Below are 25,703 nucleotides of genomic sequence, written 5' to 3'. Positions count from 1 at the left end.
ATCAAATTAGTTCTTTTATGAATAATTAGAGTATGTGGGGTTTTTATATGGGTTTACTTGGGGTAAAATTACTACAGTGACCCAATAATGCAACAACTTGGACCCAAGTTATTCTTATGCTAAGTAAAAAGAAAAAGGTAAGACAGTATCGGCATCACCCAATTCTCTAGTTATGTAGAAACTGCATTTGCTTTGTATCAGTTACTTAGCTTTATCAGTGCTGCCTTGATGCCCTACACTCTACCCAACTATAGAGATTTCCATGTCTATTGCTGCTGCATTTATAACAGCAATGAAATGCAACTAACCTAGATGTCCACCAACAGAAGAATGGACAATAAAGTTGTCATAAATGTACAACATGGAATATTATTCACAGGTAAATAAAATGAGTTTTTCAGGAAGATAGATGGACGAAGAAAATGTATTCAGCAAGGTGACCTACATATCACACGTTATTCCTTATCCATCATGTGTAGATCCTACTCTATAATGTAACATGTGCACATGTAAAAACTTTATGTGTGTGTATATACTGTAACATTTTGAAAGGACTTTGATGTCTAGAAGAGTGTGTCAAATCTCCTTGGGCTGGAACTACATTGAGAGCCTGATGCCCACATCAATTAATTAACTATTTAAGAAATTTTAAAATTCTATGCTGAGGATTGAACTTGGGTCCTCTAGAGTATTAGCAAGCACTCTGAACTTCTGAGCCATCTCACTAGCCTCATTCTGCAGGAATTTTAAAGCAAAAGTAAAGCCATAGTTTATAAGCGATAAGAAGGTTAAAAACTTTGGAAAATTATGCTAGGCAGAACAGTAATTAAATGAAAGTGTTAAATTATATCAAAATGAGACTGTGCTATAATTAGAAATTAATAGAAGGTATTTCCTTCAATTAAGTGATATATCCAAAACTTTTCACTTTTGAAGATGACTTTCATAAATGCATTTGCCAATAACTATCTTCTGTCTGTATTTAATACTTGTTAAATTAATAATATTAGAAAAATTATTTAGGGCCTTGGAGAGGTTTCAGCATTTAAAATCACTAACCACTAGGCACTACTACTTGTGTTCAGTCCCCAGACCCTCATGCTGGAATAAGAGAACTCACTCAAAGGTTGACCTCTGACCTCCAAGCATGCACCGTGTCACAGGTAGACACACACATATAAAATAAATAAAATATGTATAATTAAATAAATATGCAAATTATAAATTTTAAAAAAAGAAAAATGTAGTAATAGGTCCTCTTCAGGGAAAGTCACACAGGAGAGGGGAAGAGAAGGGGAGAGGAAGGATGTGATTGTATTTTAAATGAAAATAGACAAGAAGTGAAACAGATATTGAAGTGAATTTAAAACTTTTAAAGTATGCTTGCTGTATATAAAACCCCCAAACTGTCACAATCAATCTATTCGGGATATTTATCAACTCACTTATATATTCATGATTAAAAAATCATTTAGGGTCTGCCCTACTGCTCCAGTGAGATACCCTTGAGGACAAAGTTTCCTTGCTGCCAATCCTGATCATCTGAGTCTGATTCCCAAGTCTGACATGATGGAGGAAGAGAATCGATTCATGAAAGTTGTCTAATCTCAAGTGGTTAGAAACAAACATCAATCAATTAGCTAATTAAGACATTTAAAAATTCTAGTCTTAGTAAACCATTTCTTATTATCAACTGTAGCCACATTTCTACAGAGCAGAACTCTAGAGCATATTCCTCTAAACTAAACTTTCGCAGGCTTTGACTGTCTGCTTACTACATGTCCTCTCCTTGCCTCCCAGGTCCCAGGGACTATTTTGTAATTCGACAGAGTTTTCGAGCCCTCTGTCCAATATGCAATTCAACTCTCAAAAACAGGCCCTCAGGAGGTCACTCCAACATCTATATATTCTTTTTTTTAAACTTGATGATGACTGAAGGCATTGCTCAGTTAGTAGTGTCTGCTGAACATGACGAGGGCCAGACTTCAATCCTGAGGCTCTATGTAATAAAGTCAGGCCTAGTGTGCATCTTCTTCCCTGTGCTGGGATGGGAGGGACATGAAGATCTCTGAGCTGGCTGGATAACAAGTCTAGCAGAATCAAGAAGCTATAGTAAGAGAGATTGTCTCAAAAACATCCAAGAAGGACAACAAGGGAGAAAGGCACCTGATGTTAACCTTTGGCCTACATACACATATGAACATGCACATACACACACACACACACACACACACACACACACACACACACACACACACACACCTGTGCATGCATACAAACAGAATCAGTGAGTTACTCAACTACATCATATATCTATTTCCTTTCCTTCTTGGATTCTGTTCTCCAAGGTCTTATATTTTTTAGCAACCACACGAAGTGGGGCTTCCCTCTAGGTTTTTAAGAGAAGCAGAGAAGAAAAAAAAATCACCCACACAATTCAAGCTAAGACCTGATTTTTGAGCCTAAAGTGGCATACAGTCTTACACAACTGAAAACACATCGCTGATAATAGAGAATGCTTCTAATCCTGGCTCCAACGTATTAGCAGTTTGAGTGATGTGGTAAAGTCGTTAAGTTCCTTCAAGCCTCAGTTTGCGAATCTGTAATAAGGCACCAGGAATAGACTAATGCGTGTTAGCAGCATTTTCTGTTCCGGCCTAATATAATTCCACATAATTTAAGTTTGCTCCTGGGAGCTTTTGTTTGTCCTAGTAATGAGGCATTCACAGAAGTATTCAATAGAAGTCAGTGGCCCAAACAAGACTTCTACAATCCACTTAACTTTGACAGGCTTTGTTTTTAAGAGGTTGAAGGGGAAAGGGTAGACACACTGGTGGAAGGACATTGAAGAACACAACTATTTCACTTTTTAAACATTAACATACTAAGCATTTCCTAGCCAACACTGATAGAGCAGTTGTCATGGACTTAACCTCTTATCCTGAAAAGTAAGAAGAGTCTATTCTGCAAGATGACTGGAGGGTTTGAGGGGATAATACGCTCATCCCCTAGCCTCACTGGGTGACTGGTGAGCCTCCTCCTGGATAGCCAGAGGCACCAACTCTACACAAGCATGGGTCTTTCGTGCTTCTTCTAGTCACTTCAAGAGAGAAGGGCTAATTAAAACTTCCTTCATGTTACATAAAAATGTGTGTTTGTGTATGTTGTATGAATGTACATATGTGTGTTCTATAACTGTGAATGTTATATGTATGTGTATGTATGTATATACATCTGTGTATACATGCATGTTGTATGAATGTGCATATGTGTGTGTTCTATAACTGTGAATGCTGTATGTATGTGTATGTATGTATATACATCTGTGTATACGTGCATGTTGTATGAATGTGCATATGTGTATACTCTTTAAATGTGTATGTTGTATATATATATGTATGTATGTGTATAGGTGTATGTGCATGTTGTATGAATGTGCATGTGTATGTTGTATAAATATGTATGTGTATATTGTCTGTGTGTTAAGTATCTGCACTTGTGTGTATATGTGTATATATGTGTATGGGTATATTTTGTGTATATGTTGTATGCTTATGTGTTCATGTATATGTGTGGATGTGTATATGTCTGTATTTAAATGTTTGTATATGTGTATATGAATGTATATATGGCATATATAGGTTTATGTGTGCATGTGTATGGTGTATCTATACACGTGCATGTTGTAGGAATGTGTGCATTTGTATGTTATGCAAATGTGTGTATGTTTATGTGTATGTTGTATATGTGTACATGTATACATATGTGTATGTATGCATGTGTGTCTATGTATGTTTTATATATGTTTGTATATATGTGTATTTGTGTACATCTATGTATGTGTGTACACAATATGTGTTTATGTGTGTATACTGTATGTACGTTGTGTGCATGGGTACTTATGTATATATATGTATATATGTATGTGTTTGTGTGTGTATGAGGAGAATGTTTTGAGATATACTTTCAGCAGTTGTCAAGGACATGATATTTCATGTGCTTTTTATAATCTTTCATTTGTTTGTTAACTATTGTGGGGTACACTCAAGCCATGGTGCACATGTGGAGGTCAGAGGACAGCTTGTAGGAGTTAAATCCTTCCTTCCATCATGTGGGTTCAGGGGATGAAACTTAGGTTGTCACCTTGGCTGCTAGCTCCATTACCCACTGAGGCTCCTACCCATTCACCCTTTATGATGTTCTAAATATTTTATTGTGTAATTAACAAAATCAGATTCTTTCATTCACATGCTCAAGCGCCTCAGCCATCAAATCCAGCCATAGATCCTAGAGTTCAGCTTCACAGATTCCTAGTCAACTGGCCAAGTTCCTCCACCGACTTGGACTTTAAAAGTGTGTATGGAGGTACACACTCCTCCATAAAAACGCAGCCTAAAAGTCTTAGTAAACACCTCTCCCTTTATATCGTCCTATGGATTAAAACTTGCTCCACACCCCCAAGGAAGTTCACCTCTATTTTGTTCTGTGTAACATCAGACTTCAATGTAAATATGTCTCTCCCACACGAACAAGAGGCTCTGCCTGACCTTGCAATCTGTGAGTAGGATAACATACCTGTCTATGATCTCTGATCATCAAGGTGTAGTGAGTTGGCACCTACAGCCCAATACACTACATTTTCTGTTCTCTTGCTTTATTGGTTAAGTTCTGCTTGATTTTCTGAGATTTCATTTCATTTCTCTTTCTCCTTAAATCTGTTCGAATTGTAATGGCATTCCTGTTTCTTCCCATGTGCTGCTGGGCCTCCATCTCCTTGTTCACCCGCTTTGGATCCCACTTTCTCCCTGTTTGTTCTAACTTTATCCTCTGGTGTGTCTAACTCTCAACTCCTTTCCAGGAAGAATGCTGCATCTACTGGTACCAGATAATGCTCTTTCTTCTCAAAGGAGGTCATCGAGGGAGAACATAACAGAAAAGCCTTCGATATTTTATACCAAGAATATACAAAATACTTCTGGAACCATAATTGACCATAAGTTAATCTTCTGAGGGAAAGCCGGGGGTGCCTCAAGCTGTCCTTAAACACACTTGGGGATCTGTCATGCAGAAAATGAAGTAAGGACATCCTGAAGAGAAGGCACAACTGCGGTGAGACACAGAGAAGAACTTCATAAAATATAGTGCCACTTCAGAAAGGAAGACACCCAGAAGTACAAAACTACATAAGGCTGAGTGACGCCAGGAGTTAAAGCAGCAAAATCGCATCCACCAAGTTAGAGAGAAATCCCAGTGCCATGCACACTAACACCTCAAGCTTTATCTCAGAGATCACAGCGGGTTAGGCAACAAATGATTCAATTTGGGAACCTGAATAAACTTTTCAAAGTGATTTATGGAATAGAACTTCAAAATACAATTCAGAGGAGGATGAAATTGAACACTGGGTATCAAGGTGCTCACAAGTTGGCAGGGCAATAAGGATATTGAAGGCATCCAGTAAGCTAAGAATTTCTAAGAGATAGAAAGTTAACTTGAGAGAAAGCCAGGCATTTAGTCAATAAAACTTGATGTGTCGGTGTGGGGGAAGTAAAGATATGGGCTTTCTCTTCGCAATCCTGGCTTGAGCAACTGCAAAGATAATGAGAAGGAAATAGAAACTATAGCCATGTTGAATGCTGGCCAAGACATTCTTAATAGCAAGAATAATAGAGCACAGCAAAATAAAAATGAATGAGATGGGAGTTGGGAAAGACAATTCCTAGACCCAGGAAAGTAATTTACAAGGTGCTGAAGAGAGGGGTAAATTGAGTCGGGTAGGGAAAATGGAAACAGAAGAGGCAGAAACGGTCAATCAGAGCTCAATCCTCATACCAAGGGAGACAGAAAATTCATGTAAGATTATCGTGATTTAGTAGCATCTGTAATTCGAATGGAGAAAGAGGTTTCTGCGCATTTGAGTGCAATTAGTCCAGATGTTCTAAAAACTCCTAACTCTTTAATCACAGTAATATAAGCATTCTGCAAAAAAAAAAGGTGATGCTGGAGGGATGGAAACCACTCAAGGTTCTTTTCCCCTCTCACTTTCCTTTCCCAACACGGGGAGCACCCAGAGCCAAGTTAGCAACATGTCACAGGCGTGGGTAATAGAGTGACTTCATGATAATGAGGACAGGCTGCCTGGGCACCAGCAGCTTAAAGAAGTGTGGGCTTTAAATGAGGAGATGTGCACGAGCTGCTTGTCATGCGGGCCTTGTTGCTAACAACGGGCAGAATACAAGTAGCAAGGATGATCATCGGCGACGCTTCTGTTGTACGAGAGATAGTTGGCAGTAATAAAAGGAAAAGTTGAAATTCAGAGAAATATTGGTGAAAGTCCAGGGAGGTGGCAATCTACCCAGAAAACAATCATAGAAGCTCTAGCAAGAAAGACTGAGGATATTTAACTCATAAAATGCAAATCGATCAATATTTATGACCCTGCACAAAGCTCAGTACAAGCAGATCAAGGACCTCAACATACAGCGAGGTTCACTAAATCTAATAGAAGAGAAAGTGGGAAGTAGCCTGGAGTGCATTGGTTCAGGGGAATATTTCTTGAACAGAACGACAGGGGCTCAGGCTCTAAGACCGACGAATGATAAATGGGACCTCTTGAAACTGAAAAGCCTCTGTAAAGCTAAGGACACTATCAGCAGTACAAAACGGCAATCTGCAAATTGGGAAAAGATTGCCACTAAACCTACATTCCACAGAGGACTAATATCCAAAATATATAAAGAACTCAGGAACTTAGACTCCAAAAAAAAAAAAAAAAAACCCAATAACACAATTAAAAAATGGAGTACAGAGCGAAACAGAATCTTCAACAGAGGAATGGCCAAGAAGCACTTAAAGAAATGCTCAACATCCACAGTCATCAGAAAAATACAAATCAAAATGACCCTGAGATTCCTCCTTACATGAATCAGAATAGCTAGGATCAAAAACTCAGGCGACAGTAGATGCTGGCCAGGATGTGGGAAAGGAGAACGCTTCTCCATTGCTGGTGGGATTGCAAAGTGGTACAACCACTCTGGAAATCAGTCTGGCGGTTCCTCATAAAACTGGACATATTTCTACCTAAAGAACCAGCTATAACACTCCTGAGCATATACCCAAATGGTGCCCCACCATATAACAAAGATTCCTGCTCTATTGTGTTCAGAGTAGCCTTATTTGTAACAGTCAAAAGTTGGTAGCAACACAGATGTTCCTCAGCAGAAGAGTGGATATAGAAATTTCATTTACACAATGGAATAATACACAGCTATTAAAAACAAAGACATCATGAATTTTGCAGGCAAATTGATGGGACTAGGAAATATCATCCTGAGTGAGGTAACCTAGTCCCACGGTATGTACTCACTAATAAGTGGATATTAGCCAAAATGTACATAATACATAGGATACACCCCACAGAACCAAGGGAGTTAAACAAGAAGGCCCAAGTGAGGATGCTTAAATCCCACTTAGAAGGAAGAACAAAATAGTCATGGGAGGCAGAAGGAGGAACGACCTGGGTAGGATGAAAAAGGGGAAGGGAAAGGGGGGCAGGATCAGATATGAGGCTGGACAAGAGAGAGGCTCAGAGGGTCAGGAGAACGAATGGAAATATGCAACTGCTGAGGGTGGGGAGTGGGGGTAACCTCTAGAAAGCCCCAGAGTCCTGGGATGTGAGAGGTTCTCAAGACTCATGGTGGGTGACATTAGGTGAAATGCCCAACAGTGGTGAGACAGAAACTAAAGAGATCACCTCCAGTAGCCAGACAGGACCCCCAGTGGAGGGATAGGGACACCAACCCACGTACAAAACCTTTGACCCCCAAATCTTTTCTGTCTAAAAGAAATGCAGGGACAAAAAAATGTGGAGCAGAGACTGAAGGAAAAGCCAACCAGTGGCCTGCCTAACTTGGAATCCACTGCGTGGGAGGTCACCAAACCCATTACTGACGCTATTACTGATGCCATGTTGTGCTTGTAGACAGGAGCCTAGCATGGCTGTCCTCTGAGAGGCTTTACCCAACAGTTGACTGCAGATACCTACAACCACGTATTAGACAGAGGGGAAGAACTAAATGAATTGGGGGTAGGGCAACCCCACAGGAAGAGGAAGTGTCAATTAATCAGGACCCCTGGGAGCTCCTAGAGACTGAGCCACCAACTAAAGAGCATACACAAGATGGGCCACGCAACCTCCTCTCCCCCACCCTCACCCCACCCCACACATATGTAGCAGAGGCCTCAGTGGAAGAGGATGTGCCTAATCCTCTAGAGACATTATATCCCAGGGCGGAGGGATACCCAGGGCGGAGAAGAGATACGCCGGGCGGAGGGATACCCAGGGCGGAGGGATACCCAGGGTATTCGACATCTCAGAGGCAAAGGGGAGGGGTAGGGGGAAAAAACTCTGCAAAGGGGACTGAGGGGCAAGCATTTGTGATGCAAATAAATAAAATGATATAAACCAAATAAGTAATAAAACAAAATAAAACAGATTTTTCGCCTGGGACACTTCAGCGATGGTAAGGACATGGTAAACAACACTTGTTCTTCCACCGTGTTTTTGTGAATCCATCTTCGATGCAGCTTTTGTTAATGTACAGAAGCAAAACCTCTTGTGCCGGCGTTTATGTGGGTGGGGGCACTTACATATTCATTTTTCTTCTAAGAAATTGGCGTTTAAAAATAAACCACAGTACTACTTTAGTATTTAACGGACAACTTGAATAACCTTGCTCTCGAATTGAGTGGCGAAGCTGATTTGCCAATGTCTATTTAAGGAGATTGATGTTTTAATTCCACCAGGCTGAACTGCAAAGGAACCTAGAGATAAGCAGCAGGCTGTGTTCAGGGATCTGTTAGGAGGGCAACTGGACACCCTTTGCTCTTTGTCTCTCTCCCTTGCTTTGCAAGTCCTTATCTGATCCGTGTAGAGGTTGTGCGGGGCCAGTTAATGGTGCTCTCTAAACTACATCTTTATTGCGGGCTAAATCTCTGCTTGTGTCCCTTTGTCTTTGAGGTCCCTACTTATTTACTCTCAAACAGATTGCCCAACAGGAAGCAGGGAGCTCAAGCCTCTTTACAGCTGACAGATCCTTCCCTGGAAAGAAGACACTGGTTTTCTCCAGACCTAGCAGATGGCTACACCCCTAGAAGTTTCCAAAGAGATTCACCTCTGTCGTGCAGGATCTCTCTAACAAATGTTGAGATACAGAGAGAGAGAGAGAGAGAGAGAGAGAGAGAGAGAGAGAGAGAGAGAGAGAGAGAGAGCGAGAGAGAGCCAAAGGCAACCCACTCCACTCTTGATCTCATCCAAACAGCCCCTGTCCCAAAATAAGCCACGAAAGCAGGGACTACACAAAAACCGAAGACAAAGCAAAGATACTTTTTTTTTAAACTGGCATGAGAAAAGGTAACTTCCCTTTTAAACTAGGAGCTTGATATTCGGGCATTTGTGCTGGTTCGTCTTCACCGTCTACCTGGCTGGACATATAACCTTGAGTATAGCTCACGAGGACATTTCCAGAGAGGTTTCACAGAGTGAAGGCCCACCAGGAGCATGAGTGACTCCAATATATCCACCGTGGGGACTGAATGAAAAGGAACGCAGCAGACCTGGCTGGCTCTCTGCTTCCTGGTACTCTCAGACGGGAGAGATCCCACCATCACGCTACCGCTACCACTGCCACAGACTCTGACACCCTCCCTGCCTCGGCAGATGGCCCCCTCTCAACCAGGAGCCCAAAGAATTCTCTCTTCAGCGGTGTTGCTTTCCGTCAGTTATCTGATCACCAAGAGGGAAAAGTGACTAGCAACGGCAACTCAGTAGAACAAATTTCATTTCTGTTATGTCCTACACACACATACGGCAAGAGCTGGTGGGAACTAAGGTAAAAAAAAAATAAAGTACCACTTTAAAAAAATGTTCAAATAACCACCTGCTGGGTGATGCAAGCTTCAAAGTGAAATAATTTAAACCCAGAAGAGTATATATCTTTCAGACAGCTAGAAACACACTTCTGATAGCTATCAATTTTGCAATATGACAGCCTTTTAGATCCCCACTTCTCCACTTCTCCCTCCATTTCGTTAATGTCGCTCAAAACTAGGCAATAGGTTAGGCACCAGGGGGAGCACAGATCCTAAGACAGACCCCAGTCAATTATCAACTCCATTGGCGATAGTTCTGAATGCAAGAAGATAGTCAGTAAATGGTATCGCTTCCTACATAAGGCAAGTGTGAATATAAGTTACTGATGTAATAGGCTTAGTATACAATACACACCCGATAAAACGTAAGGACTGTTATTACTCAAACACAAGACTTGCAGGGAATATCTCTGATGCTACAGTTAATGATCCACTGGGATATCGAAAACCAAAGTCACATGGATCTTGTGGTGAATTCCTGTGATCCATAAACCCTGGTGGCAAACAGATTAGCTCGAGGAACATCTGGGCTATCCAGTGAGTATTAGCTAAGCTTTCAAGAGAGATTGGCAAAGGGTTGAGGACCTGCAGCTCAATGGGAGGGATGTGCCTAGCAGGTGCAACAACCTAGGATCTAGCCCAGAACTTATAAACAACAGAGCCAGAACAGTGGGAGAAAACAGAACTGAACAGTTAGAAAGGTGGATGCTGTCTGTGAGCCCATCTACCGCTGTAAAAAGAGAAGGGAAAGACATGGCATCACCAGTGAAAAGCCCTCCCTAGCACGCCCAGTAGAAGCTTTCCGCGTCCTGAAGCTCAGACACACCTGATGAGAAAGAGAAATGCAACTTCACCTGTTCATGCAAGGTAAGTGCTCCCATCCCTGCTAATTTCATTATGACTTCCCCGTAGATATAAGAAGCATGCAAGCACAGAGTATGTTGTGGTTAGCCACACCTATCATCTCGGCGTTGGGAAAGCTGAGGCAGGGGGACAGCTGGTTAAAGTAAAGCCGGGGCCATGTGAGAAGTCCATGTATCTAAAATAAAATAAAAATACAAAGACATATACATTGTATTTCTTCCCAACCTGTATAAGTACCCCAGCTCCACAGGGGCCGGATGATTTACATCTTTTGTTATTAGTTTACTAAATTAAAAGAATTCAGATCGGTGAATAGCACAAATATTTGTTGAATGATAGTTGTCAGTTGAGTGAAAAAGTGGAGGGGTGGAGGAATGAATCAATAAAGGTCCATCTCACAGTGAGCATCTCCAGAGCATGAGATAATAGGACAAGAAAGATTAGGGGAAAGTACCTAAGTTACAACCCACTCCTCTCCTGGGAGCTAACTCATGCATAACCCTGCAGACATCACGGCTGCAGGGGCATAACTCAAACAACGTCAATACACTGACCTGCACATGGCTTTCACGCAATCTCATACTCAATCTAGACAACGAGGGCTGATGTCAGAGTGTCGCACGGTGACCTCACTGGCAGAGGAAGAGCAATCCCACTCCACAGGAGACGTGACAACTGATGATGTCACAGTTTAGAATGGATTTTTTTTCCCACAAACATGACTTTCATTGGTAGTTTTTGTGTGGCTTATGGGAGACAGGTCAAAAGAATGTCTGAGGACACTTACATTAGAAGCTACTCCTTCTGGAAGCACAGTCTCAAAGGGAAGGAACTACTCAGTCTAAACTGATGTAGCTTTTGTGGTTCTGTGGAAACGTCACAGTAGGTTTTATATTTCTCCAGTTACTCTGGGTTATGCACTGACGCCTGAAGACTTGGAGCTAGGGTCTCAGATGAGAGGCAGCATTCGTTATTTTTCTGAGTCTAGGTCACCTCACTAAGTCTGATCTTTTCCAGGGCTATCCATTCACCTGCAAGTATCGTGACTTCACTTTACTTCACTGTCGAATAGCATCCCGTACTATGTATTACTAGATTTTCTTTTTCCACCTATTGGTTAAAGGATATTATATTGTTTCCATTTCCTTACTATTACGAATAATGCTCTAGTGAACATGGCTGAGAAATTCCCATGGAGTAGGTGTCAGAGAATGTGAGCTGACTGAGCGTGGGACCATTGAGGATTTGGGGAGAGTAGACAGTCTTGTCTGGATGAACAAGCAAAGGCCATCAGAGCACAGGACCCTTTACCCATCTGGGAGCTATGTGTCAACAGGAGAAATTTTCTCCATAGAAATCATCATTCCACCTTAGGAAACACACTTCCTAACCAACATAATTAAAATTATATTTTGGGTGTTGCTCTGGGTGCACCAAACTGTTCTGTGTGAACATCTTCGCCTAGCAAAGTTAAATCTTCCTCAGGGAGAAAAATACATCTGATTTTCACTGGCATCATTGGCATCTCCTCACATCAGATGGCCCAGCATCCCATAAGGCTTGTTGGTCATGGGGCTGTGGGTGCTGCCCTGTGGATTGAAAACTTACATCCTATGCAACTGACACAGGAAAGCTTCACTCTGACCAAGTACAGACATCATGGCGCTCAACAAACACTAGCTCAAGGAGGTTGAATTAGTTGCTCAATGAGGCACTGTCGCTGGGACTGGGTCATAAAAGAATATGACACAATCAGGTCTGGGGTGAGCTTTTAGTAGGGAAAGAAAAGAGTTCCACAACTAGACAAGTCATTTTTAAGCTCTCTATTCAGTGTCACTTTGATGCAAAATAGACGGCTGGCAAGTTAGTTCCTGTAGATAAAATACACTATTTGGAACATGTTTTAATTGCTCACCATGGGTCCAGCTTTAAAGCAGATACTTTCTATAGGTTGGCTCATTTAATCCTTTCAAATACATTGAAATCTAGTTTAATGATCCTCATTTTTTCAGATGAGGAAACTGGACTCAATGAAATTAGCTTGCACAAAGCCATATCGTTAAAGGGACTCGTGTAGTGAATCGTGCTTGTGAAGAGATGTGGCATTTTCTACAGGGAAATAAATACAGAAGCAGTGGTCAGTGCCAAGAATCTGTTGAGCCACCTCTAGATAACATCTCAAATATTATCATTTCAGAAACTCAGGTCTAACTTTTTCTTACTTATAGGAAATATCCAGTCTAAGTATCGAAACCAAATGATAGCTTAGTTACCCCAAACACACTCAGAATCTCAAATTTGAGTACATTCCAGCAATATTCCTATCCCAATAACCTAAAAGTCCAAGTTTCCTTCAGCCTATGTCATCCTCAATAACTGATGGCCAATCATCAAGAAACCAGCTGTTACCTGCTAAAACTGCTCTGTTACATTGGGCTGAGGCCAAAGATGTGAAATACATAAATAATTCATCGCTGAGGGAGCTTAATATCTAGCGGTATCCACATGTATAAGTCTGAACATAAATGATCCAGTTTAATACGAATGGAGTTAAGTAGAGAGTTCCAGCTAAAAAAGGCCATAAGTGTTTCATAAGAGAGGTAATATTTGTCTGGGCTCTAAAACAATCATTAATAAGTTTGCTCATGGCATACAATTCACATAGAAGAAAGGAGGGGAATTAATGAATGAAGGAATCCTAACTCCCCTTGGCATGGTCTGGGAGAATCACATGCCACAATTTGTCAAATAGGAAGAACATAAACACATAAAGAGCAGAGAAACAAATAAGGAAGCCAGAATGGCCAGTGGCAAAGGACTAATTAAGAAATGGTGCTGAGTATCGAAGCTGGCCAGGTATGCCTTAGGGGTCATGTCCCAGTGATATTTCTGAAGGCACACTAGGGACAACACATACTTAGTTCTTGGGTAGTGAGGAGCAGAAAGAATATGTTTGCAAGTCTCGGGTCTCATGAAGACTTTAGAAAAGTATATCTTGAAAGGTGTGTTAAGATAAGCCTGTGATTCCAGGATTTGGGAGACAGAGGCAGGAGGATTATGAGGCTAAGGCCAGTGTGAGCTACATTGTGAAAGCCCTACATCACAGGCTTAGAGGGAAAGGAAGGAAGAGAAAAAACTGAGGGGGGAAGGATATGGTAGAGAAAAAGAGAAGGGAGGGAGGGAGAGAGGGAGGGAAGAAGAGAGAGAGGGAGGAAGAGAGAGAGGGAGGGAGGAAGAGGGGAAGGAAAGAAAGAAGAAAAGGAGCAAAGAGATCTTAAGGGCAAGAAATCCTGTTTAGAAGCTTCTGTCCACTCCAGACAAAAAATGAAGTCTTGATGTTTGTCAACAGCAGAATCCTTAAACATCCACCAGACTCACTGTAACTTAATGAGGAATAAATTAAGAGCAAGACAAGTATGCATCCTTCTCAAATTTGGGATGTAATTAAAAGTGTTAAAAAGTAACCACAGATGCTAACGTCTTGAAGAACTCATGTGAAGGTAGAGCTTCATAGTTTGTGAGAAACGAGAGGGTAACTTCTTTACTCCTTCAGACTCAAAGGGTTTCCTAAGCTACCTGTAACAAGCTGGGGTCTTGCAAAGCATAAAGAAACATTTCACCACCACAAGACACCATCACAATAAAGATAAGCCACTGAGTGAAGACCATTGGAATTCATATTACTGAGAAAGAAACATCTGGCATCTAGAATATCTAGACCAGTGAGTTTCCATGAAGAGCAGTAAGGCAGTAGATATTCATGTGAAAAAAACAACCCCCAGAAATTCCAGTGGCAATAAGAAGAAAAACTGGTCAATGTCCTTAACAGTCTCTGGGGAAAAATATTAATGCTACAACAAGACACCTTCTCCCATTCACAAGACTAGCAAAGTACAAAATGCCTCACCAAGTGTTGGCAAGAAAATGGAACAAAAAGACTCTTGTAGATTGTTGGTAGACTATAAATAGAAGCTACCAATTTTGGTAATCGGGCAGGATCTGCCAAGTGTGCAGGTAAAATGCTTCCTCTGGAAATTACCCTCTCAAGCAATGCCCCAAGGAGTTCTCCTTTGTTAGCAGAAGAAAGAGCTTCTGAATGTGAACAGCATCCTTATTTGGAAGCAGCTTAAACACCAGTCAAGAAAAGACTGTCATGTTAACCATGATGCAGCCATAGAATAGAATACTATGGAGCAGTAAAAATGAACAAACTGAACCTGCACGTGGCACATTTCTGAATGATAAGAGAGGGCTAGGGCGTATGAAAAGTGACACTGTTTACCACCTGGAACACAGACTATGGTGCTGTATGCATATCCGTATGCAGTAAAGCACACAAGACACAAGGGAACAGTTAGGACACAATATGACATACAGAGTACGCACAGAGGGATGAGATGTTTGAAAAAATATCAACAGCACACATGACTCTGCAAATGGACTATTTCATAATCTGGGTGGTAGGCATAACGTATGCAACACAGTAAATATGACTGTTGGTCCTTTATGTTGGGTCATTTGGTTTTACTCTACAAACCAATATATTATTGCTTATCATCGCCACATCATTTTGTTTGTTTTGTATGGGGGGTCTCACTCTGTTGCCCAGGTTAACCTGAAACTCACTATGTTGTCAAGACTGACCTTGAACTTAAGACAACAACTCTGTTTCATCCTTCCAATATTTTCCATTGCTTAATCTTATCCTCTTGATTGCAATGAATTGAAGTATGTCTTGCACTTCTGTATTCTCCATAGTGGTAACTGCTCAAGAGATATTGTGTATAGTTTAAATCCCTCACTCTTAGAGACAATATAGAAATACCAGATATTTGATAGCTATCCTGTAGATTCTGGAGAATTCTAATCATCAAGATAAACTAGTTTAAATCAGTGACATAGACATGTAAATATAGATACTCTATTTGACATGACCAGTCATACAAACATAGGTCATTTCACCTTGACCCTCATGTTTCCTCATGGGCAATCAAGGCTGCACTGTAGACCTGGCATCTACTATGGCTTGCAGTTAGCAGGTCAATCTATCCAGGAAGCTGGTCTATCTGACCTATAGCTTTCAAATATCCCACAAGCAGAGACTGGGAAGGAAAGAACTTTTATGTCTAATAATAAAAATTTATTTTAAAAATGTTTATCAAAGAAATACTAAGAGGGCTACACTGCCACTTAGCTTGAGATGTTAGGTTTGAATACGACCCATCAAGGGGAGAATCAGTTTGTGCCGAGTGCTTACACAGAGCTCAGCCTTAAGAAAGTCAGTTGACGCTGAATGTTTGTCTCTCAGGTCTGTGATATGGCTAATTCTCCCACTCTCCATCATAGTTTGCTTCCTATTGCCATGACCAACATGATCGGATGGCAAGCTTGGGGAAGAAAGTGTTTATCTGGCTTACAGTTCCATATCACACTCCATCGATGAGGAAAGTCAGGGCAGGAATTCAAGCAGGGACCTGGCAGCCGGAACAGAAATAGAGACCACACAGGAACAGTACCTCCACCTTGTTCCTAGGCACATTCAACAACCTTTCTCCTAACTCCCAGGACCACCTCCCCAGGCACCACCCAAGGTGAACTGGACATTCCCACATCAACAATTAAGACGATGACCTAAAGGCCAGTCCGATGGGACATCTCCTCATATGATGCACCATTTCTGGGTGTCTCTAGTCTGTGTCATCTTCACAGAAGACTAAGTCCCCAAGAGACTTTTTTTTCCATCCCTACCCAACCTTACAGACACTGTCCCTGTTATCCCATGAGCTTCTGGCCTTCAGAAACTGAATAATCACAGATTAAAATGAGGCACAGGTGTGCCAGCCTCCCCTCCCCCACCCCGGTGGGTGACAGGAAAGGAGATCTGAAAGGTGAGGCAAAAAGAAATCGGTAAGCCATTGATAGGTTTGCTGTGCGTAAGGAGGAAGAAGAAGAATCCTTAATTATTATCTTACCTATAATCTTACCTCTTGCCATAAAAAGACCACAGGCCCCTCGCTGAAAAGTACAGCCATTGCTATGACATATTGGCCACTCTGGGATCATTTGTCTCTTGAAGGTATTATTCAAGTAAGCCTAGGACTAAACAATGCAGAATCTGATACTGTACAGTGAACGATGTCAAAACAATGAAACACTCCCTTTGGAGTTATGGTCTCACTAACTTAATTAATTATTCAACCGTTCACACAGCTGGTATATACTGACCATTTACAGGGTACCCTGCACTGTGCTAGGCATCAGTGGTATTGATGAGCATGCTATACTTAGCTCTTGAGGTCACAGGAAGCTCAGTTCTGTGGGGAAGGTGGTCATCCAATCATACTCTCACCAGATGACACCTCCTTATTAACTTTAAAATGATGCTGAAGAGACTATACAACTGCCACACTGTATCCAGCTGGAGAGCTTCACTAATTAAATGACTCTTCGGTTGAGGTATAAGGAAGAAGAAACAATTTAAGAAACTGTGTTTCAGGGAGAGAGGGAAAAGACTTTTCATCACAGTTCCCAGGAGCTACAGAATCAAGTGAGCCTCTGAATTTCCCAGGCAAAAGAGTCCACACAATAAAGTCCCAAATGAGGTAGGGCTTCCTGATTCCTCAGATGCCCTCCACAGTTAAAGGGCATAGCCTTTCATGGAACAGCGAGAAGGCTGCCCTGCATTCTGGCTTCGGGTATGAAGGAAAATAGCCATGGAGGAGATGAGTGAGTCCTGCTGTCTTCCTAGAACATGGTGTGATGAAGCCCATCAAAGAAGAGCTGTTTGTAGAGTCTGAGACAAGATCAAAATGCCATTTTCATCGCAAAAGGCAGCATGTGCTTTTTATAAAGAAATCTGGGTGATATCTAGCAGGGAAATTTCTAGTCCAGAAATAGACTTCACACTGACTTTCCACCGAAATTGAAACCAAGACAGAAAGAGTCCCCAAGGAAAGGGCAGTAATCTTAAGGTTAGAGTGGAGGTTAATGCCAATCTGACTATCACATACTCAAAAGCACTTGCCAGTAGTGGAACTAACAGGGAAGTTACTCTAGCAGATGTTTTCAAATTAGCGAAAACCATGCCACTGAGTAAGGCAGTAAGGCGGCAGAGTTGGAAATGTGCCCAGAGAGACCTTCTCACAAGCCGCCTGAGGGAGCCCTTTAAATATCTCTGAACAGTCTTGGTGCTGAGATTCAGATTCAAGGCCAGGGAGATAAGCGAGTCACAGCACAATCCTTCCCTCTCTAATTGCTTAGCTATGGCTTCCACAAGCTCATTGTGCTGTTGAATATTAAAGAGACCTGGCAAGGTTGGGCAGCTCCAAATGACACACTTCATAGCTTGGCTTTGTACAATTGCTTACTAATCTGACAAGAAACATTGAGAGAAGACAAACAAATTGTCAGTGACAACAGATGCAAGTTATAAGTGAATATGAAAATAAATGGTTTCCTTTCTGGCAAATTCTAGGAAGAGGGAGGAGGGTGAGTTTACATCTTTCTTTATGTATTCAGGGCATTGCTATCTAGCTTGCAACCAAATGGAAAATAATAAAATACTCAGACATACCCTAGCCACCCTGGTTCATATCATAACTAAGTATCCGAATGGAGATCTTGTGCAAACTACTTTTCCTAATTGCAATATCATTTGTTGCCCAGTAGTTATTCACTTCTTTAATAGGGAGAAAAGTAATAAATATCAATTATGGAAATCAGAAGTCATCTTGAGAATGAAAATATCCACCCAGCACCTATCACTTATTAGATTAAAGGTTGAGAAATTGTGTCAGCATCTCTGTGCAAGACCAACTTCAAAACCAGAGCAAGGAGCAGTGGGCCTCAGAGGACGGCCATTCACCATTCAAACTGCCTGATATAGACATCCACTCTGTTGTTGTTATTGTTGTTATTATTATTATTATTATTAGTAGTAGTAGTAGTAGTAGTTGTTGTAGTACTATTATTAGTATTTTCTCTTCTTCCTCCTCTTCTTTCCTTCTCTTCCTCTTCTTCTCTTCCTCTTCTTCTTTCCTTCCCTTCCTCCTCTTCTTTTTCTTTTCTTCTGTTCCTCCTCCTCCTTTTCTTCATCCCATTTGCTATGTAAGTTTGTACACCCAGGGTTACAGAGAAGAAAAGCCAGAAAGGTAAAGTCCAAGGCTATTTGAATACAGGTTGGAGAAAAGGTTCTGGTGTCTAGCAATCTGCCCATAGCCCTCTGTGATTGTTTAAATTAAGAGGACATTAGAAGGCAACTTGTAAATCTTCTTTTCTGGGGAATATTTCAGGTCTTCCTAGCAACAAATCTTTGACAACTCCTGATAGAGATCAAATCTAGGGGAAATAAACTTCCCCAGCAATGAGAAGGAATCAGGCTACAGTCTCCTGTGACTTAAAATCATGATGGATGCTTTGAGGGGCATTACAATGATGATCTTCTTGGAAAACAGAGAACTGAGAGCCCTTAGGATTCTGGGAATAAGAAGCAGCCCAAGACCTGGGGTGCATTCAACCCCTAATGTTCTCAGCACCATAAAAAATTTCTAGAACCCTAGCAAAAGGCCTCACTGATATAATATGTCTGATTTAAAAAGATTTACACTTATAATTGTGAGCATGTGTGTGGGTATGAGCACCTGAGAGTCCAGAAGAGGGCATTGGAATCCATGAATTTGGAGTTACAGGCTGCCCAATATGGGTGCTGGGAACCAACTACAACAGCTGCAATAGCTGTGTGTCCTCTTAACCTAATGTGTTTAAATTAACAACAGACCAACATGTAGTAGGAATAAATTATAATTATGGAAGGTCACTATGGAGTATTTTAAGATCCTGATTAACCTTCCAGTTTAATGGTGATTTTTAAAGGAAAACCAACTTATCAATGAAAGAGAGAAAAGAAATAAGAGTTCACAACTACTTTGTGTCCTTAAATCAGGACAAGTACAATTTATAAGGAAATAAAATCTTCAAGAAGTCTTCCAATTGGAAGCCTCTTGAGTGAAAACTAATCCTCCACCCTCTGAGACAAGTTAACACAAGGGAGAACAGCAGTCACTAAAGTAACACAAACCCAGTTTGAGTTGATGGTAGAAATATACAATGGGCAGCTTTTGCTTTCTTTCTTCATTACAAAGTATCGAGGAAATGATACATACATACAAATAAATGAAAACAGCAAACCTCAGATTCCACAACAGTTTTTTTTAAATATATTATGTTGCATACTTTTATCAAGCTATGGCTACGACACTGCTTCGCTATCCCTGGGTCACTTATTAGACAATTCCATCTGTGCCCTGTTAATTTTTTTTTTAAGTATCAGTCTTGATGGCTATCTGGAGCAAACATATGAACTTAACAGATTCAAGTCTCACTGTTTTTGTCCCTAAATCTGGATTCTGTGAGAAACGTAAATCCGCAGAATTTGGAAAGCAAAGCAAGTGGGGTTTTGTGGTATTTCTCTGCATAATATTTTGAGGTCCTCTTTCCACTTGCTTTGAATAATCGCTCGTGTGATTCATAATGTTTTTAGTTGGCCCTTCTAGAATGAGATGAGTCTGGAGGGAGAAATTAGAGGAGCTAAGCCGTCAGGGTCCCCACAGGGAGTGCTACTCATGCCCTCGTCCTTCCCTCCAGCTTGAATATAATTTGAAAAGTTCTTTCAGTAAAGTACTTAGTGATCTTTTAAAATGTCTGCTAATCTTACCAAGATTTTTATGTTGCTTGTATTTTTTTTTGAAATTCATATAAATATACACTACATTCTGGTCATGGCCCTCTCCCACTCAATCCCTATATTGCCTATATTTTATTTAACAGCAGATCTTAGAATCACACACACACACACACACACACACACAAACACACACGAGAGAGAGAGAGAGAGAGAGAGAGAGAGAGAGAGATGCAAAAGTAGTTTTTAAAGCTTAACGTGTTTTGCAAGTGTTTTCTCGTGTATGTTACTTACTTACATTCTCTCTTAAGCAAATCACTTAGCTTAAAAACTCTCACAGAATTTTTGAACTGGAACTTGGAATAAATATCTTAAGGTAGTGGTTCGAGTAATTTTAAGCTGAATCATCAAATCAGAAAGAAAGAAAGAAAGAAAGAAAGAAAGAAAGAAAGAAAGAAAGAAAGAAGGAAGGAAGGAAGGAAGGAAGGAAGGAAGGAAGGAAGAAAGAAAGAAAGAAAGAAAGAAAGAAAGAAAGAAAGAAAGAAAGAGAGTTTGTAGACACCAGATTTCTATAAACCTCTGTTCCTTCCAACTTTTTTATTTTCTGGGCCCAAACATAGCTTTAAAATTTTAAGAACTTAAATTCTGAACATGTTTGGAATGCATTGAAGTTCCTTTTTCACAGCGTTAAATGAAGGCCACTTTCCTCTGGTAAATTGTAAATAAACTAGAACAGTTGCGTCACTCCTTGCCTGTCTGTCATTTCCATTCCAGTTGGAATAGACACTATTGTTATCTACACAAAACGATCAGAGCCAATAGCAAGTTGCTTCCTGAGACTGAAATTGTGATATAAATAACTGTCCAAAAGCTGTTCTTTACAGCACCTCCTTTCTGATTTAACACAAACAAACAGAATAAAAAACGGACCGGGCGGGGGGCGGGGGGATGGTTGCCAGATGTTTGCTTTTGGCCTTAAATTGCTTTTCTGGCCAAGTCTAAGCTCTAAACATTCGTTATTCCTATTTGAATGCCCCATCATCTTCTTCTAGGAAGTCATTCATGAAGACCACAAATGCTAGAGAGGTGTCTTTAATTGTGACTTTTATTATCCATCTTGTAATTCTGTTGTAACTTCATTTGCTAGGCCAGGAGGCGTGATGGGCAGCCTCTGGGGGCTCAGAACCAGTTTCTCTATGAAGAGTCTTGCGGGGGCGTGGGGGGTCCATTAGAGATATAACCTCTCACCCCAAAGAGAGTTGTCCTCTTCGATTTGCCACCTGCAACCCCTCCCTGTCCACATGCCCTCCCCTTCTCAGAAAATTCCGCAGCGCTCCCGACCAGGCAAGGGGTGACCAGGGATCCTGGGTCAGAAGCGCGACTCCCTCCAGGCACAGGAGCTCAGTGCCTCTGGGAGACACGGCCCCTTCCCACAGCCTCAGGAACCACAGGAAGACCAGAACCGCTTGCTCTCGTCCGGTGCTGAATGCAGGGTCTTCATAGACCTTAAGGTTCCTCTCACAGCTGCAGCCGCCCCTCCATGAAAGTGCAATTTGTTATCTGGCCCAACCCGGAGCAAGGAGAGGTGCCCACTGGTACTGGCTCCAGCTCCACTTATCAGACCTTCTGAATACTGGCTCTCACCGCCCGCCACGCCACGCGATTCGCGGACAGTTGGCCTCAGTGACTCTCTGGTGACCCCCCCCCCCGGGACCCTCTGTCGCTTCTGTGTGTGTTTCTCTGTGCCGCCGTCTTTGTGTTTCTCTTTCTCTGGCTTTTTTTCCTTCTTACACACACAGGGAAGGGGTCGCTCTTCACAACCAATGCCAAAAATGTCACACAAAAAGAGTGCAACAACTTGCTTTGCAAAGGACTCAGGGTCCCCTGACGAAGTCCCCTGCAGTGAGCAGTCGCCTCTGCCTGTAAGGTGCGGGTATGAATTTGGCTGAAGCTAATGGAGACATAGGACCCGTGTTCTTGTCCCATCCCCTCCCCCTCCAGGGACCCTGTCTCAGTTAAAAATCCGTCCCTTCTAGAAGATCCCAGGGAGCTGCGAAGATCCTATGTCTGGGGAAGGGTATGCTGGTCCCGGGAAATCCCAGGGTCACCATGGGGACCAGACCTGCTCCGGGGGGCAGAAGTCATGAAATTGAGAGTGCCGGCCAATGGCCAGCAGAGGCGGCCCGCAGTCCCTAGGATGCGAGGGCTGCCGCGACCTCGCAACGGGAGGTGAGCAGCAGCCACCCAGCGCGCCACCGCCGCCGCCGCCGCCGCCACCGCCACCGCCGCCGCGTATGCCCCAGCCCCGCCGCGCAGCCCCGCATTGCCTTACCGCTGCCCGCAGTCCGTCCCTCGCTGGCTACGTCCGTCCGTCTGTCAGTCCGTCCCTCGAGCCTCGGAGCGAGGAGCAGAGCGGTGGCTCCGCAGTCCCGGACGCCTCTCAGCGAGGTGAAGGGAAGGAGCCCAGGCAGGCGCCGAGGTGGCTGCGACCGCTCGCACCGCGGGTCCTGCCGCTCCCCGCCGGCCGAAGGTGGCTGCGAGGCCGCGTCCTCGGGTTTGCGGCGCCCTGAGCGCAGCGCTCGCCTCTGGCGCGGAGGCTGAGCGCCGGGACGCGGCGGGCAGGGGCGGCGAGGCTGGGCTGGTCACCCGCCCCTGAGTACATGTTAATACGGCGGGGAGGAGGAGTCCCGCGCTTCCTCCGCCCAACCACCAAAGCCGGCGGGCGGGCGGCGGCCGTGGCCAGAAGCCAAGCGCTCCCACCCGCTCTGGCTGCTACGGAGTGGACGCTGGCCTTGGTCCCGGCCAAGGCACGGGCGTCCCGGGCCGCGGGGAGGCGCTGGCGACTCCCGGTGGGTGCGCTCGCGCCCGCTCAGCCTCCGTTGGCAAGTACGTCCGCGCCTTCCCGGGAGCGGACGCCAGCATCTCAGCCCAGAGCCAGGGGCGGCCACCCGCTAGTGGGCGTGACCTATCCGTACCCTTGCGCAGCGTCTTGGGGGGGGGGGGGGAAGTAAACTTCCGCTCCTGTCTGCCCGGCGCTCCTTCCTTACTCTGCAATTCTAAGTAGAGAAATCTGACCTTGGCACGGGGTCCATCCACAGACCCTGTCTGTGGGCAAATGGTTGTTGGAAAGGTCTCCTCTCCATCCTCGGAGCCTAGAGTAGGATCCCTTGAAGAAGTAATCACTTAGGAAGAGACACTTGGACTCACACATCACAGAAGGCTTCAAACCTGGCATCAACACTCAAAACCGTTCTTCCTTGGAGATTCAATTTCATCATCTTTACATCAACAGCTCTTGGACGGGTTATGTGGATTAGATTAAATAATGTGCTTTTCATTCATTCACTATTTTAATGAAAGGAAAGAAAAAAATGAGTCCTATTGCTTCTGTTCTTTGACTTCAGCAATATTCATGTTCGTGGATATTGAACTCCATACCACTAAGCTCTGAAGGAAGATGGAAGGACCCACCAACATCACGGAAGGACCAGGGTAATAGGCAGGTTAGCTGAAATTAAAAAAAATAAATAAATAAATAAAAAAAAAAAGACCAGCAAGTCATTCAATTAGGAACTCACACCATGCAGTGTGCTTCTCAGTACTACACTAGACATTAAGTATGACACTCAGGATCAACATTAGCATGCTAAACTGGTTAATTGTGGCTAATCGCTATCCTCCCCATTTACTTCCACCCCCAAAAGAAATGGCATGTTCACAGAGAAAGTACTTTGTTCTTCAGCTCCCGGGGAGGACGTTATGATGAAAAGTATATAATCTTCTTTATGTAATTGTACCCAGAAAGTTATAAGACTTAGCATCTGTTTTTGTGTGCTATCTAATTATAAATATTAATAGAATATCCTTTTAAAGAAAACACTTCTAAAAATGCATGGAAGTGAAAAGCGGTTTCCATAAAAATGTGACTCGGATAAATAATCTCCACAATTTTGCTAAGTGATTTTCCATTAGGGGGAGAGAGAGAGAGAGAGAGAGAGAGAGAGAGAGAGAGAGAGAGAGAGAGAAACTAAACTACTAAGTAGAGGTAAACTCTGGGCGTTCTAACAGATATCGCCAGCCAATTCAAGAATGACAGTATATTGATGCCTGGCCTTGCTATCTGGCTTCCCAAAAAGGCCTCTAAAAACAGTCTTCATATTTCAGAAAGGGCAACTAGAGGGCTTTTACTGGCTTATGAACACATTGAATCCATAGATATTAAAAAAAAACTGATGCCTCCTATTTCAGAAAATATTTATAATTGTTAATCCCTAACATAGATAAAATTAGTGGGGAAAAATAACTTTCCAGAAACCAAATCTTTTATGTCTTTACTGTAAATATATTTTTCATACACTAAATTCTCTATAACTCAGTGGTAGAGTATTTGATTTCAGAGAATCAAATTCTAAAAGGAGAATAATAATATCTATACAATACCACTATTGTGAGGCTCTTCTGAGTGTAATAGAAATCAAATATGACTAAGATCAGGGAAAACTGTTTATCAGAAAGATAGCAAAAACTTCCAGTACTAGAGAGGGTCAAACCCAGTGTTGGTAGCAAGCAAGGATTGACACAATGTTCACAGGGAGGAATCAGGAAAACTAGAGAAACAAAGAGAGAACATCAGTGTTTAGTTCTCTCCCACTGCTGGAGCAAGACTTGTCATCCTTGGCTCAAGTGTCTGAACAGCCAGACTTCAAAGAGGCACTGGCTCCTTGACTGCTTGGCTGCACCAGGAGGGAGAATACATTTGAGACCTCTATGTCTATGTACATGGATATACCAGCCTTTCAGACATACGTGGGATTAGAAATAGACAATTCATCAAAATAAGATCAGATAGTCCAAAAGAAGAAGAATTCAACATTGGATTTAAAAAAAAAGATAAATAGTCCATTGACTGACTATTGAATTCGCATTATATACATGTTACATATGTATTTAATACATAATTTGTATCACCCATCCCTGCAGTTACTTTGAAACAAGTAATATTTTATAAGGAAAGCTGACAGCATTTGTGTTTGTTGTTGTCCATGTGCTTGTTTTCGTTTGACTTTTGAAACGTTACTTAGTATCTACCATATGAATAATTATTTATATAAGCAGAATACATGCCATACACAAGCCAGAGCTAAATCAGCTGTGCTCCTTTCTACTATAGTCTGTTAACTGAATAATGCATGAAAAGATGTCCCCAGTCAGTGTTGCCTTCTGTGGGAAA

The 25,703-nt window shown here is 42.3% G+C and overlaps 1 protein-coding gene across 9 annotated transcripts in view; it reads right to left on the bottom strand.

The window, feature by feature from the left end:
* The window catches only part of Dlgap1 (DLG associated protein 1), an 870,386-nt gene extending 847,273 nt beyond the window's left edge, over positions 1–23,113 (bottom strand). For all 9 annotated transcript variants that reach the window (XM_087567550.1, XM_087567553.1, XM_087567556.1 and 6 more), the window contains exon 1: positions 22,806–23,113. The gene's annotated coding sequence lies outside the window, so the exon portion shown is untranslated. The remainder of the gene's footprint in view (positions 1–22,805) is intronic.
* Between the last annotated feature and the right edge of the window lie 2,590 nt (positions 23,114–25,703).

The sequence above is a fragment of the Rattus norvegicus genome, chromosome 9 (assembly GCF_021556685.1).
Source record: "Rattus norvegicus strain SHRSP/BbbUtx chromosome 9, alternate assembly SHRSP_T2T, whole genome shotgun sequence".
Classification (NCBI taxonomy): Eukaryota; Metazoa; Chordata; class Mammalia; order Rodentia; family Muridae; genus Rattus; species Rattus norvegicus.
Note: the sequence above shows the minus strand (reverse complement) of the source record. Positions and strands in the feature narration are given on the sequence as shown.